Consider the following 19237-nt stretch of genomic DNA (forward strand, 5'->3'; position numbering starts at 1 on the left):
ACTCCAAAATTTCAGCTGCTGTTCAATTTTGGAGGTCAACAACGAATTTATTACTTCGAGACAAATGCATAATGTGGATTATTTGAGTTACCTTTGCTGTCTGAAGGAAACAGATTTCAGAGATCTTGTCTGTAAATGATATAATCTTCAACAGTGCTGCCTCCAGCGACCACCATCGTCAGCAAGGATCTGCAGAACAGAACCAGAGCAGGACATCAGCCAGGAGAGCTAAACTCTGCTTCATTTATTTATTAAAAAGGCACAATTTCATGCAACATGTGAATTTAGGAGTTGCTGTTAAAAATAAACAGTCACTACATGGGAAGGGATTGATCTGCTTGAGGAATATGATAATTACTCTGCATTAGTATATTTAAAAATATATCTAACTTGGGGGATTCACTGTTATACCAAAATAACAACAGCAAGGGTTCCATGAGTTAAAATTTCAATTAAATAAAATTACAAATTAGTATTGAAATGTGACATATTGTAAGTACTAATAGATTATGAAAAGTTAAACCACCTCCCTAGGCTGAAATTAAAGGTAACTTTAAGACAAGGTCACTATAAATGCCAGTTATGAGTTTAAAAAATAAAATTATTCAACAATATAACCCCAGAGCATAATTGGTTAGTGCTGCTTCCATATCTCAGCACTGTAGCTATGGAAAGATAAATATAAAAAAATCAATCACTACAAAACACATCAGGCCTAAAAGTTTTTGTCTCATAAACAATTTGTTTTTAACTCAGTCAGTTCCACTTGGTTTAGACTTTCTAAGAGTATGGAGGAACCCAAGTCTAAGCAAAGGAAAACCCTCCCGAGAAAAATCACCTTTCAAACCAACTTCTGCCACAAACCAGCAAGTTATGGAATCCCTCCATGGGCACTCTGCTCTTTCTAGAGCTTCCAAAAATGTCAAATCCTCGTGGAGGAAATAACTCCCAGCAGTGTCGGGAACAAAACTGCCCACGATGCTGATCCCTCTATTTCCCATGTGAGAAAAGGGAATTGGCTGTTCCTGCACCTTCAGAACTTCAGCTCCCCATAAATTTCTGACCCATCCATTTATGGGTTTATGGGTCAGAACTTATGGGCCAGCCTGGGAAAACATTCCAGACACCACATGAGCCAGGGAATTCCCAAAAAGCTTCTGGGCAGGTCCTGGAAGCAACTCACAAATTGGTGAGGAACGTCCAGATATGGTTCAAGGTGGGGTTGAGGGGCAGGAGAGGAATGGAAAAATGTTTTTTTTTCATACTTGAAGGCTCAAGGAAGGCCTGGAAGTCACAGAAGTTCCTGTGAAACAGGAGGTGAAGATCTGGTGGTGAGCTCAGCATCACTGAACAACCCAATCCAGGCCACCAAAGGTTGGTGCACTGAGGTCCAAGAACGCCTGGAGGTGGCACTCAGGGCTCTGGTGACAAGGTGGGGATGGCCACAGCTTGGACTCCATGTCCTTGTTGGGCTTTTCCAACCCCAAAAACAGTAAACCCTTTAAAAAATCAACTTTAAAGCCACACCTTGTGCAGCCAAAACCTGCGACCCCTCGGAATCAGGAGTAAATTTGGGCAAAGCCTCTGAGCTCACCAGGTTCAAGCAGCACTTTTTGGCAGCTCTGTTTCCTTTCTTTGGTCTCTAACCCACCCTAATCCAAACCCTAAACCCAACCCAACAAAGTCCAAGGAATAAACTGGTGCAGAAGCCCTGGCAGGATCCAACAACTGATTTCTTTAATGAGTTCAGCACACAAGTTTGGCTCCAAAGAGGAAATCCCACCTGCAAAATGCTGGGAAATGGATTGAGAATTGGAGTGAAAAATGGCATTTTAAAGGGAGAACACCTAATATGGAGCAGCTCTGGGATAATGATGAAATATTTCATTGTGCCACTTGAAACAGATTTTGTTTGGAGTCTCCAAAGTGGTTCTGAGTCTCCCCTTAAAGTGACTTTGTTCACATAATTTGGTGCTGAGGTTTTCTATCAACCATACTTCAAACTTCCCATTCAGTTCTTAATCTCCCCAGATTTTTTTCAGTGCCATGAAGAGATCTGTATTTTATTTCTTTTTTGCCTGACAAGTAAATCATTCTCACGTTGCCTTTTGTGTTAATAGATGATATTTTCTGTTTTCTTTGTGAACTGCACAGCCACAATCCAGATATTTAAACTCTGCTCCCACTGCAGATGTTATTTCTGATCAGATTTAATCATCACTCTCAAACAGAACAACTGCAATAATTGTAAGGCTATCATTAATTTTGTTCTCAAAACCTCTAAGCCTTCTCCAAGGGCTTGGAGCACCACAGCACTGGGAAGAAATTTCTTCTGTGTTTAACCACATCTTTCAAGGGAATCTGCTGAATTAGTTGGGACCTTTTAATTTTGCTGAACGACACCCGAGAGCTTCATTTTTTTTCTAAATATGATTTTATGATCATCACCCAAAGACCAGAAGGAGTCTCTATGACCTCACCTCCAATTAACGGGAATTTTTGGATGAAATTAAATGTTTTCTGGGATTTATGGTGCAGATTTCTCTAAGACATTTGATACACAAATGAGACAGAGAATCTCAGGATGGGTTGGGTTGGAAGGGACCTTAAAACCCATCCCTGCCATGGCAGGGACACCTTCCATTATCCCAGGTTGCTCCAAGCCCATCCAACAGATCCCTGTGGATCCTGAACACCCTTTCCTGGTCACCACAGCCCAGCAGTGCCTGGAATTCCTTTGTGCTGCTCTTCAGGTGCTCCCTGTTCTTCTTTTTTACATTTTTCTATTTTTCTTCTGTTCTCCAGCACTTTATTTTGAATGTTGTTCCTCTAAATATCCCAGAGTATGAAGAGTTGGTTCTACAGGATTCTGCATCCTAGTCTGGTGCCAACCCACCAAACATATGTCTCTGCTCAAATGGAAGAATCTGTTTTGATTTCTCTTTTTTTATTTTTTTTAATTCCTTCCTGGACTGGGGACAAAACATTTCTTTAGATACAACTCAACATTTAGTATCTTCTGAGATACGGAATTTCCTATCAATTTTTTGTTCATTTATTCCCATGCAACAACTTTGAAGGAGTTGAACTTTCTGAATACATGACAGGAATTATTTAAATGTTCAAAAATTCATGACTAAATCAAAATTAATTTAGAAATTCCTGGTTGGGAGGGAGGTGAGGCCCTGGAATGGATTTCCCAGAGAAGATGGGGCTGCCCATGGATCCCTGGCAGTGCCCAAGGCCAGGCTGGAGCAGCTTGGGAGAGTGGAAATTGTCCCTGCCATGGCAGGGGTGACACTGGATGGGCTTTGAGGTCCTTCCCAACCCAACCCATTCCAGAATTCCACGATAATTCTTCAATCTCATGGGTGACAAACATGCCTGAGCTTCCTAGAGATGTTTAGGAATGAAAAGAAACCCATCAGCTCAGAGAGGTGCAAAATCTCCCATCATTTCCTGTGAGATAAGGGAATATTTGGGAGGCACCACCACAGAAACACTCCAAAACCTCAGCAATTTCCATCAGCCGTTGCCTCTGGGAGGTGTTTTTCTTGTTTGTGAGAAAAAATCCTTCCAGTCATATGAAAATTATTCCACAGCAAGAGAAATGCACACAGGAAACAGCAGAAATTTTCAATGCATAACACAATATCTGCACACAGAGTTAAGAAAGTATTTCCATTTTTTTTCTTTTTTTTTTTTTTTTTTAATTTTTCTTTTCTTTCTAGTGGCAAAAGAGCAGCAGATTGGAAAACCACTGAAGGATTTTTGTATTTTCACACGTGAGGGTGCAGAGCAGGAGCAGGACAGGAATGAGCAGGGCTGGATTCTCCTCGGAGCTCAGGATCCAGCTCAGCTCCAAAGGCCACTCTGGAGAAGAACGAGCAGGAAAACACGAATATTTTCCTTTTTTTATTGCACAATAATGCTGAAAAGGCTGCCTCAGACTTTCTTTTAAATAAGAAAAAAAAGAAATAATTAAAGAGGGTCAGGTTGTTTTTTCACAGATGAGCCAAAGACTAATGGGATCACATGACAGATGAATTTACTCCAAGATTGTCCAAAGAAAGAATTCCATCCTGCTTTTTATTTTTTTTATTTGGTGTCAATAAAATTTACCATTTTATTGACACCAAGAGGACAGAATTTTCTAATTCCCAACAGAAAACAAGAAGATATTTTAACTAAAAGTAGGAGAGCCTCACTAATTTTAAATTTCCTGGTATTCTGGTGAAGGGCAGTTTTGGGGATGCTGTGCTGTATTCTGCACCACATAAATTGTCTCTATATTTCATATTTAATTCTAACCCACATATTATATGCAAGTGTTATACGTATATAAGTATATAGAATAAAAAATGTGTTTTCTCTATGTATATAAACAAGAGATACTTTATTTTTTACTACAGGCAAAATCCTAGTGCTACCAAAATTTAATATTTAAATTTAATATTTAAGTCTAACTCACATATTATATTTAAGTATTATATCTATTTAAGTATATAGAAAAAATTGTTTTCTCATGTATATATATATGTATATATATATAGATACATATAATAAAAAAAATGTGTTTTCTCCATGCAAATAGACAAGATACTTGATTTATTACTACAGGCAAAATCCCAGTGACCAAAATTTAATATTTAAATTTAATATTTAAGTCTAACTCACATCTTATATTTAAGTATTATATCTATTTAAGTATATAGAATTAAAAAAGTGTTTTCTCATATATATATATATATATGTAAAAAAAAAAATATGTTTTCTCTATGTTTTAAAGGGGTTTTTAGCAGCTGATCTCTTCAAAGCTGAACAGTGCAAGGAGCACAGAAGGGACTGGGAGAGCTGGGGATGAAGGAGGGAGAGGAGAAGGCTCCAGAGCCCTTCCAGGACCTAAAGGGGTTCCAGGAGAGCTCAGAGCCCTTCCAGGACCTAAAGGGGCTCCAGGAGAGCTCAGAGCCCTTCCAGGACCTAAAGGGGTTCCAGGAGAGCTCAGAGCCCTTCCAGGACCTAAAGGGGCTCCAGGAGAGCCCAGAGCCCTTCCAGGACCTAACGGGGCTCCAGGAGAGCTCAGAGCCCTTCCAGGACCTAACGGGGCTCCAGGAGAGCTCAGAGCCCTTGCAGGACCTAACGGGGCTCCAGGAGAGCTCAGAGCCCTTCCAGGACCTAACGGGGCTCCAGGAGAGCTCAGACCCCTTCCAGGACCTAAAGGGGCTCCAGCAGAGCTCAGAGCCCTTCCAGGACCTAACGGGGCTCCAGGAGAGCTCAGTGCCCTTCCAGGACCTAAAGGGGCTCCAGGAGAGCTGGAGAGGGATGAGGGATGGAGGGCCAGGACCCAGGGAATGGCTCCCACTGGGCAAGAGGAGATTTGGGTGGGATATTGGGAAGGAATTCCTGGACTGAGTTCCCTTCCAAGAGTTTTCCTTGCTCTGAGGAATTCCGAGATGGGAAGAATCGCCCATTGATGGGAATTGAGCAGGGAAAAGTGAGCTCAGTGCCACGCTAAGGAAATGATCATCCCCGGCAAACTGGGTCACAGGAGCGAGTAGTTTACTAAATATAAACTTTCTTTGTAGTCAGGCAAGCACCGTCAGAGTAATGAGATTTACTCATATTCCACCCAAGTGCTCTCTGCCTTCAGGTTCATTAAAATAACCACCAAGTGACCACTCACACATCCCTCACCTCGCAGCAAATTCAGCAATCTCAAAAAAAAAACGACAAAAAAAGAAAAATATTTTGGCTTTTTATGATTTCTAGGTATAAAAAAAAAATACCCCCTCTGCATCTCCACTGCTGTTCGCCCAAACATCTCCTGTATCCAAAAATACCCTTCCAAGAGTAATTCTCTTCCCAAGTCACGTGGAGGTGACAGAGCCTTACTCCACTCCCACAAATCCGTGGTGGCACGGAGAGTTTTAGTGACCTCCTCAAATCCCTGACACAGTTGGAAAGGAAACACAAAATTCCTGTCAGCTCCAACCCCGTGAAGAGCCAGGCTTCTCCCAGAAATGTGAAACCCAGAAAAAAATGAATGGAAAGGTGAGAACACTCCCTGTTGTTTATTTTTTTGCTTTTTTTGAGGAAATAAAGAGAATAATATTTTTGCAGCCATGCTAGTATCAGTGTGTTTATAACAGGATGTTCTTCCTCTGCTGTTTGGATGGTTCCAAAAATATTCTTCTCTGGTTTGTGGCAGTGGCTGTCACCCTGACAGCGTTTGCTGCCTCCAGGGCAGGCTGTGTCTGTAACAAATCTGCACAGGAACTGATGCCACACTCCCATTTTGCTCAACTCAGAGCTAAAAACTGAAGGGGATGAATTCAACAACTGTGGATACAAAGCTTGCATTTCTGGATGGTTATTTCCCAGCAGTGCTCGCATTTAAAAGCTGCAAAGATGGTGTAAGTTGGGCTAAAAGCTCCATTTTTGGTGGGTTTTGAGACAACTGCATGCTGGCATTTACTATTATAAAATAATTAATGCTCCCGTGCTTTCAAACACTGGGTACCAGGAATGATGACACGGAATCAAAACCTGAAAAGAGGACACTTCACTGCAGATAAAACACTGACATCTCTTCAGAGACTTCCTTTTAAAAAGGAAAAAAAAAAAAATGGCAGTGTTGAGCCTCAGTTGTTTGAAGAAATATTCTTCTCCTCCAAAATGAAATTAGAAACATTCAGAAGCCCAAAATGTTGTAAATTTATGAATGTATCAATCTGTGGTTACGCAGCCAAATGAAAAAAATGCATCTCTTCAGATACATCTCTTGGTTTATTTTCTGGCTTCTTCCAAGGACAGAAAAGGCAATCAAATGCAACAGAAAAAATTGTGTTAATTGGCTGATCTTATGACAATTTCCATTCAACAGTATTTTCCTGCTCTTTTCACTGAATTATAATTATTCATCAGAAAATGCAGAGTTTTATACCACGTTTCAAGCAGTTTCTGCCTGGTTTTGGGCACTGCCATGGCTGGGGCTGCCCTGAGTCTGCACTGCTCCCTCCTCTCCTGGATATTTTAATTTATTTAACAGCTATCAATGTTTAAACAATAAATTTTGGTGTCATTGGAAAGGTTTCCATAAAATCACAAATATCTTGTTTATTTTTAAGGAAAGAATCCTGAAAGTAAGTCTAGAAAAGTATTTCTCTGAAATCTGAGAGTCATAATTAACAGGTTTCAGGGTTTTTTTCTGCATTTTAATTTCAATATTCAGCTAAGAACTGTGTCTAATTTCCCAGACCAAGAAATGTTTTTTGGTCTGTATTTTAACACCTGCCGTTTTACAAAGGATTTCTCTTTTGATGGAACTCCTGGAAACAAATTAATTCATAAGTGCCTCCAAATCCCCCAAGATTTAACAGAGGAATACTTCTTTATATATCAGGGCATGTTCAGCATCAAACTGAAATCTAGGAAAAGACTTAATGCAAAATTAAAATGTTTTTAATCCATGTATCCCACTTTTCCAGGCCTACATTCACACAGACCTATTACTCCACCTGCTTCCCCTTCATCCTCATTTCTTAAGGAACATCTACTGAATATTTAAGTTTAAAGTATGGGTCACATTTAATATTTTTTCATTTTCCACTAACATCAGACTTATAGCACTGCCACAATTACAATGCTTTTAAAACAAGCCCATACACAAATATCAAATTCTGATTGATTGGAATCAGGAACAAGGAATATAATCTTCCAAAACTTCATTCCTTCCTTTGGCCAAACTTAGATCAGCTGCTCTTTAGCTGATGATTTAGGAGCATCCACAAATGACATCAGGAGCACTTTAGTTACACCAATCTAATTTAATAAAAAAAATACCTTGAGAGATGATTGTGTTACTAACAGAAAGGAATTTATCTTCCTTTTCAGCTGCATGTGCAGCTCATACAGATCAGCCCCTGCAAATCACTCCTGGAAACTTCACAACACTCCTTAAATGTAATAATGGACTTTTCCTTAATAGCAAATTTATTTGAAGCCGTGCCCGTATTCCTTCCTTGTGAAATAAAGATAAAATCCTATTCCCTCACAGCTCACTGTGCTGCCTGCTGGAAAAGCAGAGGGTTTAGGCACATTAAAGAAAAAGTCTTAATTTTTTTATTAAAATAAGGAGAAACATTCTTCTGGGTGGACTTTATAATTTTTTTTTCCTCAGCAATCTGTGCTTTCCAAAGCTCAGGAAGCCACAGGATTCCCACTGCCACAAATCCCTGGTTTAGGCACATTCAGTCAAAGCTCTGCCTTTACTCAGCCATTCCTTCTGATATTCCTGCTCTTATCAGTTTTGTCTCCATCATTACTCTTTCCATCATATCTTTACCAAAAAAAAAAAAACCTTCCAGGGAAACTGCCTGCTCCTCTGGGGGCTCAGAGAGGCACCACTATCACCCCAGACATCTCCACAACTGCCACATGCACAATTAAACCAGCAGCAGATAACAGCAGAATTCCTTCCTGACTGCCTGAAATGAGGCTTGGATTTTTTTTTTTTTTTTTGTTTTTTGTTTTTTTTGGGAGAGAAAACGACCTTGTTAATTTTTCCAGCAATTTCCCTGGAGAGCCACAATTGTCACATCCCTGTTTGTGTCACCAGGAGGAACCACCAGGGCTGTGCTGGCTTCACTCCCTCAGGATCCTCATGGATCAGGGGATTTGTCTGATTTTTGCCTCTTCCCAGCCTAACTGTGGAAAAGCTGCTTGGATGAGTGCTGGGTTATGGAATTAATGGATAACACAGGCTGCTCTCCAAGAAAAGGAAATTTGGAGTGTCTGTGTTGCCATAAAACCTCTCGGGACAGCAAGCAGGAGTTTGAGCCCAAAGATAAAACTGTGGTTTAAATTTAAAAGTTTCTTCGAAGTTCTTGGTGTTTTAAAATCTTTTCGTTTCTATTGGTTATTTGGGATAGGTAGAAGACTGGAAATACACGTGGGAAAAAGAAAAATGCTAAGGTCCAAGTAAAACAAACAACTCCCCCCAAAACCTGAACCTATTGGAGGAGATTTTGTAGAATCCACCTAAATCATCCCTCTCAATAAAAACACACAAAAATCTCTTTTATCTGCTCCATTTCTTTAGACCACCACCCTGAGGAGAGGGGATAAATGGGCAGAACTCTGTCCAACAGAGTTTGGCTGCTGGAGAAAAAGGCAAATTATCCTTTTCAGGGAGGTGTTGCCACTTTAACTCATCAGCTTAAACCACCAAAGCAATTTTGATCTGCAAGAATTTTATGCCACGGGAGATAATACCAAATGTTTTTAAGGAAAGACATCAAAAGCTTAACCAAGGAGTACCCATGTCAAAACAATGATATTGTTCAAAACTTTCAGCTATTTGACCCATTTAAAAGTTTAAGTTTGGGTGGGTTTTTTTTGTCACACATAAATATACACACTCTTTTTGCTCTTACAGAATGGTTCTAATCTCAAATTAAATAGTCAACTCCACGTCTGGAACAGTCATCCAGGTCATTCTCGTGGTAAATAAAGCAACAGCATTTACAGGCATTAAAAACAAACTAAAAAAGCAGAATACTCCAATAAAAGCTTCATTTCTTCCCATCTTCCTCTCTTCATCTCAACTTCAGCTTAGTGTTTTCAACTTATCTAAAACTAAATCCTGAACTACTCCAATCTCTCAGTTCCCACCAAGTCCCACTGAAATCAGTGAAGAAAATTCTTCACTACAACAAAAATTTCTTCACTATAAATAGAATTCTTTACCATGGAGAACTAAACAGAAGAATTCTTTACTATGGAAAATCAATCCTTCCCTGGGAGGGTGGGAGGCCCTGGCACAGGGGGGCTGCCCCTGGATCCCGGGCAGTGCCCAAGGGCAGGTTGGAGAGGGTTTGGAGCACCTGGAACAGTGAGAGGTGTCCATGGAATGGGGTGGGCTTTAAGCACCCCCCCAGGATCCTGAGGAACACCTCTGGAGCTGCTCCAGGTGTCCAACACCCCCAGAGCCCCACGGCCCCGCTGGTGCCTCCGGCTCGCTGGAGCTCCGCGGCTGCACCGCAGCGATCCCAGGGATGCTGAGATCCACAGCCATGCCTCAACAATTTAATGCATTCCTTTGTATACCCAGATGAGATTCTTTTACACCGAGTGGTTAAACTGAAGGAAAGAAACAGGAAAAAATGAAAAAGCAAACAAACAAAAGAAAAAAAAAGAAAGGTCTTTGTCTCAAAACAGTTCTTTGCTTGCTTTCTTCGGAAAAATCATCTAAAAATCCACGAGTGTTGCTGAATGCTCTTCCACGACACTTAGTCTTAATATTCTCTTTCTCCATTTCACTCTTTATTTCCAGCTCTCCAGCCTGAGCATTTCCCTGTTATCTTCCCTTATTTACAATGTCAGATCCACGGAGGCTGTTAAACCTTGTCCTGCAATTCCCCTCTCTTCCTCTTTCCATGCCATTATTCCTTAAGAGACCAGACAAAGGCACATTCAGGTGTCTTTGATAAATAAGGCAAAGCAGCATTTTAGCCCTGAAGTAGGAATCCTAAATCATGTGGCTGGAATCCCTTGGAGTGAGTGTCCATGCAGACATGGCCATAAGTCATAAACCAGTTACATCCCTTCCAGGGCATTGCACCGAGCTCCTAAAATGGGATTTTTGTGTCCAGCACTCACCCTGTGATCTATGAGCTTCTGGTACTGAAATTGTGAGAAAACCCAGGTATTTCCTGAAATCTCTGATTTTGGTAGTCTGTGTACAGCAAATAATGAAAGCAGGAATACACACTAAATAATCAAATATAAAAATATACATTGGATATCAGCAGGAGAAAAACCTCATATCAAAATCCTGTTCGCAGAAAGTCTAAAATGTTTTTTGCTGTGTAAAATTAATATAGAATTATATGGTTTTATAGGAAATCAACCTAGATAAATGTTTATGTGTTTGCAGATAATCCTACCATCCAAAACCAGTGTGATGGCAAGAAATCCAATGGTTAGATGAAGAAAAAATTAATTAGCACAGGGTAAATGTAACTTTATGATCGATCAGAAACTGATCCCAGATTTCTGCATTTTCACATTCACTCCTGTTCCTGCCCTGCACCTCGCCCCTCCCCAGCACTCCCACTCAGGAGCTGAGCCTTACACCTGATTTCTTGCTGCACTAATTATAACCTGAATTAACTTTTGCTAATACACCGAGGCCAAAAGGCAGGACAGAGGTGGGGCCCTGTAAATCCTGGAGTGCTCCCAGGCCAGAGCAACTCCCTGTGCTAACCTAGGGCAGGACTCCTTTATTCCACAGCAAATCTCCTTTTCCTGTGGGTTGGGATGACAGAATGCACCAGCTGGAAAGGAGCTCTGGAGGGCTCCAACCCAACCTCTTGCTCCAGGGAGCTCCAACTCGATCAGGGTGTTCAGGCCATTATCAATCCAGTCTCACATTCCTACAAAGACACAGATTTTACAACTTCTCCAGAGTTTTTATTTTCCTTGTAGCCAACTGGAATCTCCTTTTTCTCAAGCTGTGTCCCATGCCTCTCCAGGACACGTCTGTCTCTGCCTTTTCCACACCCTCCAGGAAGAAATGCACTTTTGTGATTGCCCCTCCCTGGATGACAAGCAGCTCTGTACCCTGAGTATCACTGGACCCACACCTCTGTTTCACATTCATCTTTCTGATAGAAAACGGGCCCCATGTACCATGGAAATGAAACATAAACATGCAGAAAGACTGTCCAAGAGGTGAACAGGGAAAGTTTAATAAATCTCCTGAAATCCAATCAACAGCTCCATTTAGACATTTCAACTGCTCCTTCCCCTACTCGCAGCAACTCCACCTTAGCATGCAAACAATTTTCAGTCAAACTGCCAGCTCAGCAGGGGAAGATTTAAATCTGGATTTTCTTGTCCCATAACTTTTCATTTCTTGGTTGTCAAGGCCTGAGATATTCTGAATTTTGCCTACTGTAGGAGCAAGAGATACTGCCAACAAATCTTAATACCTCAGCAAGATTTTCCTTCTTTCTTTTGAAACATAAGGAAATATTTTTCAAAGCAAGTTGAGTCCTTTTAGGCAGCTGAGGTCACAGTGTCAGTTTGTTGTTGAGTCACTGCTTTCTGCTAGAAAAGGCACAGATTTCATGGATTCCTTAGGAATTCTTTCAGTTGGGATAAATAATGCTATAATTTAATCATCATAATCTTGGGTTTAATGTGGTTAGAAGGTAAAGTTATTTCCTGGGTTAACTTTGTGCTACCTGGGCAACTCCTCTTCTCTGCAACACTTGTTTATTTTTAAAAGCTTTGATGAGATGGATAATTCTTGGAGTATTTTCTACAGTTTAACAAGTTTCTAATGTAAGATCCTATCACAAAGATTCACTGAATTACTCCACAAGAATGGCACTGTTCCTTGCTGAATGGGAATTCCCCATGGAAAACAAGGGAGTCTAAAATAGCTCCAAGATGGAAATCTCTGCTCTGTCTCCCTGGCTGCTCTCACCTGCCTCCTTCCACATCCCCAGCACGCACTGAACCCACTCCAGGCTCCCTGAATAACCCATTCCAGGCTCCCTGAATCCTCCCTCAGGCTCCTTTCCCAACCTTTTCCATCAGGTATTTCCTCAGTATCAGAAGGGCAGTGACTTGTCCAGTGGTTGTGGATTCCCCATCCCTGGAAGAGTCCAAGGCCAGGCTGGACAGGGCTTGGAGCAACCTGGGATAGTGGAAGGTGCCAGACACAAAGCCCAGCAACATGAGATAGATTTTATCTTAAAAATTTGAAGCCTTATTAATTTATTTTTATGACTTTTCTCCCCCTCACCTTCCTCTTCAAATCCATCCAGCCCCAAATCCATCTCTTCCCTCTGAGCAGTTTTGTCTCCTGAAATTTTTTCATCCCCCAAATTAAATCACATTAATCTTCCCCTCTGTATTCCCTCCATTGATGTGAGCTCTCCTCATCATCCCTTATTTTCTTCTTTATGTCAATAAGAACCTTATAAATGAAAACTACAACTCTCTCATTTTAGCCTGGTAATAATTCCTCACATGAGGAACCTCCTGACCTCCTGCACTTCCAGTTCTCCTGTCCAAATGGATTTGATCTTCTGGCTTTCATCTTCTCTCACTGATCCAGCTGTGCCACAGGTGGAAAAGCTGAAATGTGCTCCATCCCTGCTCCTGCACAGCCAGCATTTATTTCCTTCCAAGGAATTGTGGGCAAGCTTGGATCAAACAGGCACTGGGCTCTCACTAAAACTGAGCAAGAAACAGGACACAATTTTAAATCTAAATTTTACAATTGCATAAGTGTAAAGGGTAAAAAATGTTCAACTCAAGTAAAATATTTGTGTGGCAAAACCATTCCTGTGCAAAGCTTCACTCAAAGCATGGTTTGAGATGGAGTCATAATCTTTAACCTCCGTGTATTTGAACTGCTAAATTTTAAATTCTGGACTGTGTCCTCAGTTAAACTCCAATAGCCTTTAAGGAAGACAAAAAAATTCCCAAAACACAGCAGAGAAAAGTCAACACAAAGTTTAGATCCCACAGGAACTATTTTAAACTTAATATTTCCAAGATCCCTCTTTTTTGGGTTTCCTTTGCTGAAGAAGTCATGAACTACTGCTGCATTTGGGAAAAGAAACTCCCTTTCCATGAGCATTTAAAATCAACATGAGTAGTGAACACTAAAGTAAGGTCTGCTATACCATAAATTAGAGCCCACAAAGTCTAAAGATAGCAAAGAAATTATTTGCTACAACTTTTAGGGCAATTATGGGGTCTGATAATTGCATTATTTACTATTTTAAGTGATGATATATCTTAGAGTTGTTTAAAATACGTGAATACGCAGTTTGTAAATTTGTGCTTGAACTTGCAAATAAGAAAGCAAATTAATGGAAATAAAGACAATATATATTTATTGGTATTGTCTGGTTTATCAAAAAACAGGTAAAAAATAACTATGGTTATTTTGAAAAAAATAGTTGAAAATAGTTGCAAAATTGCAACCATTAGTTGAAAAAATTGCAAAGTGTGTTCAATGTCAAGGCTTTGGGCACAAAGTGAGAGCAGAACATTAAATAAATGAGGAGAAAAGTTACAAAGAGGCAACAAAAAAGATTATCTAGCAGGGATATTGAGTTGAGAGTAGAAACCCGAATGAGTTACAAGTCTAGACAAAGTAACTATTCCGAATATTTACAAAAAGTCCAAAGACTAGAGGCAGATTCTCTGTAGGCACCAGGTATCTTAAAAATGGACTTTTAATAAGAAGAAACTGTAGCAAAGTGACCACAGTAGTTCCATAAAAGCTGCAAGAACAGGCGAGGCAGGAAAGGAAACACCAGGAAAAAGGCAAATGTTCCCTAAACCCAGAGCACGGCGCAGTCATTCATGTCATTCATCAGCTGCTGAAAAAATGCTAAAAACTCAGAATTCTTCAGAAGAACTGAGGGAATTCCAAGCCATGAGCTCCAGGGACAAACCCCCACGGACAACAACCACACATGAAGGAGTGGGAGTTTTTTAAGGAGAATTAAGAGATGACAAAACGCAACTTCTGCTGCCCTTCCACCGCCCTTCCAAAGGAGTTACATCCTCGGAGTCACACTCCATGGGAATTCCAGCAGGAGACACCCAAAATAATGCAGCAGAGCCTCAGGAATGGCTCATGGGACAGGAGGAATTTGGTCTTGTGGGGATCCTTCCACTGGGGACCCTCCGATGACACCAAACGCACCCGGGCGGCCGCGCTCCCACCGGAGCTACGGATTCTCTGGTTGGGATCACGTGGAGACATCGGGGGAGCAAAGCAGGGCTTTCAGAGGAGTTAATAAATTACAGGTCCAACAAGCTCCACAAAAGCTCATCCAACTCTGCACAAAGGGAAAACCCATCTGGGAATGGCACCTCCAGCAAGGACACTGGAGAATCTCACTCATCAACCGTTCCCGGTGTCCAGCGTCACAGCTCAGCCTTTTCCTGCACAAAACTACCTGAGAATTCCTGAACTAGCCAGCTCAAGAGTCTGCAGTTGCTTAGAAAAAGATGAAGATTTTAATAAAAAAAAAAATCAGGATTAATAATAGTAATATTCAGCAAATACTCCTTATTTGCTGGTGAGTTTATGAAGGATCTATCAGGAATCTCACATGGCATCATCTACTTGTGGAGGGAAAAATAAAGGGAGAGAGAAGGCCAATCTATAGCCAGAGCAGATGGACTTGATTTAAATTGTACTTAATTTTAATGCAACCTCTCAACCTACAAACATCAGAATATTTTCATTTGTATCAGCACATTGTAACCCAACAGCAAAGATAATGTAATATAGGGAATTACTTTGCGTCTAAAGCTTATTAAACTACAAAATTCAAAAATTAATCTAACAATGCTTTAGTTGACCAAGAATTCTTGACTTTGGCCAATGAAAAATTCAATGAAATTAACTTAGATTTCTTCTAATTAAATATTTGAAATTTGGCAATCTATTTGTGATTGGCAAGACCTTATTTCCATTCTGCAGGAATTCTTTTCAAAAGCTCCTGAGAAGCTGTGTCAGTTTTCAGGATGCTGCCCTGGACATTCTTTGTTCTGCACCACCACACCTTCAATTCCATGAACACAATATTCAGTTTAACTTCCAAATACAAATGTTTGGAATACAAAAGTTGGCAGTGAGAGGGTTGGATTTGTTTGCTTTATGAGCTTATATAATTTTTTAAAGTATGGACAAAGCCATCAGAACATATTTCGATACCCAATAACTTTTCATAAAATCCCAGAATTATTTGGGTTGGAAAAGAGCTTTCAGATCACCCAGTCTAACCACTGCCACTACTGCTCCATGTCCCCAGGTGCCACATCCACATGGTTTTTAAATCCAGGGATGGGGATGGGGCTGGACAACCCCCTCCATGAAGGAATTTTCCTCAGTATCCAAGCTAAACTTCCCCTGGACCAACTCGAGGCCATTCCCTCTTGTTCCTTGGAAGCAGAGACCAACATCCTCCTTTTATCAGATTGCTCCAACATTCTCTAACATTGCCACTTGTCAAATGTCATCCTGTGTGAGAAATGAAGGGCACATTGATTTTAGATACTAAACACTGATTCAGATCTATAAAAATGGCAATGTTTATGCAGATGCACCGTGTACTGTTCATTTTGATATTAAACCGTAATTCAAATCATTCAAGTCTATGAACCAGAGCAACCTTCATCAAAATCTCAAAGTTTATTATTTATCTAGGAAAGGATTAAGCTAAAATTATCCCATCACAACACTATGGGTCAAAACTCAACCACTGTCCAGAACACCCCAGTTAACAAAGTTTTATAGGAGGAAATGGAAGGACATCAGTGGTTCTGCCTTGGAGATGGCTGGATGAAGCCCTAGGATTTTAATCACAGATTCTTCTTCTATCACTGAGTGTTTTAATTGCTTTTAACAGACAGTTGAGCAGCAGAACTGAGGTGATATCTGTAGGCTAAATCTCTCCTGGCCCGCTGAGCGCTGACTGGGCTGCCTGCCCTGAGCTGGGATGGATCCTCGTTCTGTGAAGGTGTATCCCAACAGGTTGGATTAAATCATCAAGGAGTCCTGGAAAATGCCCCATTTTAATTTGCCCAAGCTTGCTGGGGTGAAGCTGGAAGAAAAATTCAAGCTAAGAAGGGCCAGCGACTGCACATCATTTTTTGCACATTATTTTTGCTGTTGACTTCGGGTTGCAGCAGCACCTTCCCAACAACGATCCTGGATTCCCTGCTGGACAATGAGGAGGGAAAATCCCAGCACCCATCACTCAACTTGTGTTCCACAACTATGGACCACATCACAGAAATGGATGGGGTCCCTACATTTATCATGGGCAAAAATGACAGTAAAAGCAATCTCGGTGCCACTGGGGTGTGTTTTGTTCCTCTCTCCCTTTAATTTTTGTTTTACCTCATCCTATTGGTTGAAAATCTAAGTAATAAAAAAAATCTGGTTTCAGACTTGAGATCCATCTTAGACACCTGCAGCAGATGACTTAAATTGGTATTGGTCCCACAGTTGCTGCCTCCATGAAGAACTGATGGGGTTCTTTAAAGGGAATGTTGATTTATACATCTATCCCTTAATTAGAGGAAAAAAAAGCTTTTTAAATTCTGAGGGCTGTTCCAATTCTACTCAATCTAAGCAGGATCCCATTTCAATTTCCCATACTAAATTCCCACATCCCTTTTAGAGCTGCCCAATTAAAGCTGCATAGAAAGATGAGTGGCCTCAAAATGGAAGGGAAAAAAACCCATTTTTAACAATCCTTTATCATCAGTGATAGAGAGAACTACAAAAATAACTGTTTGGGCTACACATTTAATTGTATAACACTTTCTACTGCATATTTTCACCTGCAATAGTTTGGTTTCTTAAATCAGAATAAAAAAAAGTTTTTTTTTTTCCTCGATTCAACTTGCTGACTACAAACACATAGAAGTTCAGGATATTCTTACTTTTTCCTTTTTTTAAATTCACCACTATTTCCTAAAAATACAATACACAATGAGAACAAGCCATCTTAGCCAAACCTGAGTGCTGAGTGAGAGAAGAAGTCAGGCACTGGAAAATCTTGAATATGGCATTAAAGTCTTTAAATATGGCACTGAAATCCTTACATATGGCATTGAAATCTTTAAATATGGCACCGAAATCCTTAAACATGGCATTGAAATCCTTAAATATAACACTAAAATCCTTAAATTCAGCACTGAAATTCTTCAAGATGGCATGAAAGGAAGTTTAAATGAGCATTTCTCTCTGTATGCTAACGGGGCTGTCTGGGCAGGTCAGTCACTTTTAAGGCTCAATCATGTTTTTCTTCATGTTGCTTCACAGAGAATTCAGTGAAAGCTCCGTTCTGCATTTAATCCCTGAGCTGCCACCAGCTGCCAGCCCAGCAGCACCCCCACGTCCCCATAAACCATATGGCCCCGAGCGAGGTCCTTTCTGCTCACATCTGCTGCGGCGGCACCAAAAGGCCCCCGGGGCTCCCAGGCTGGGCAGGGCTGTGTCACCAGGGCCAGGGGCCACCTGGCACGGCCAGGGGCACACAGGGGGGTGCTGGGCACAGCAATATTCCTGCTGTGCTCAAAGGTCTTTCTAGGATAAGGGACACGGGGCTCTGCTCCAGGTTGGGGTCATGGGGATGTTCCCAAGGTTGGAGCTCCCCTGCTCTGGAGTTTTTGATGTTGCTGCTGGAGGATGAAATGGGTGCTCTTGTAAGTTCATAGCTAAAGCAGGCTGAGCTCTCCTTGGCACCTCCTGTGTCTGTCAGGCCTGGCAAAGGTGTTGGGAAAATCCTCTCACCTGCATGTTGGGAACTGCAGGCAGCTGCTCCAGCTGAGGGAGGAGCAGGGCTGCAGCTCAGGGCAGGGGATTGTCACTCTCTGTCCCCCTCAGGTGAGACCCCACCTCCAGAGCTGCCTCAGCCCTGGGGCCCAGCACAGGAGAGAGCCCAGAGGAGCCACGGAGCTGCTGCAGGGCTGGAGCCCCTCTGGAGCCAGGCTGGGAGAGCTGGGGGTGCTCACCTGGAGAGGAGAAGGCTCCAGGGAGAGCTCAGAGCCCCGGGAATGTTCCCCTGGAGAAGGGAAGGATCCAGGCAGAGCTCAGAGCCCCGGGAGTGTTCCCTGGAGAAGGGAAGGATCCAGGCAGAGCTCAGAGCCCCGGGAATGTTCCCCTGGAGAAGGGAAGGATCCAGGGAGAGCTCAGAGCCCCGGGAATGTTCCCCTGGAGAAGGGAAGGATCCAGGCAGAGCTCAGAGCCCCGGGAATGTTCCCCTGGAGAAGGGAAGGATCCAGGCAGAGCTCAGAGCCCCGGGAATGTTCCCCTGGAGAAAGGAAGGATCCAGGCAGAGCTCAGAGCCCCGGGAATGTTCCCCTGGAGAAGGGAAGGATCCAGGCAGAGCTCAGAGCCCCTGGCAGGGCCTGAAGGGCTCCAGGAGAGCTGCAGAGGGACTGGGGACAAGGGATGGAGGGACAGGAGCCAGGGAATGGCTCCCACTGCCAGAGGGCAGGGATGGGTGGGAGATTGGGAATTGGGAATTCCTGGCTGGGAGGGTGGGGAAGCCCTGGCACAGGTTCCTTCATGGCTGCCCCATCCCTGGAAGTGCCCAAGGCCTGGCTGGACAGGGCTTGGAACAACCTGGGATAGTGGAAGGTAACCCTGGAGGGGGATGGAATAAAATGATTTCTAAGATCC

At 42.0% G+C, this 19237-nt stretch overlaps 1 protein-coding gene across 4 annotated transcripts in view; it reads right to left on the reverse strand.

The window, feature by feature from the left end:
• The window catches only part of MBD5 (methyl-CpG binding domain protein 5), a 121817-nt gene that overhangs the window by 76094 nt on the left and 26486 nt on the right, over positions 1–19237 (reverse strand). For all 4 annotated transcript variants that reach the window (XM_031505459.2, XM_031505458.2, XM_031505457.2 and 1 more), the window contains exon 2: positions 92–189. The gene's annotated coding sequence lies outside the window, so the exon portion shown is untranslated. The remainder of the gene's footprint in view (positions 1–91; positions 190–19237) is intronic.

Source organism: Lonchura striata, chromosome 8 (genome assembly GCF_046129695.1).
Source record: "Lonchura striata isolate bLonStr1 chromosome 8, bLonStr1.mat, whole genome shotgun sequence".
NCBI lineage: Eukaryota > Metazoa > Chordata > Aves > Passeriformes > Estrildidae > Lonchura > Lonchura striata.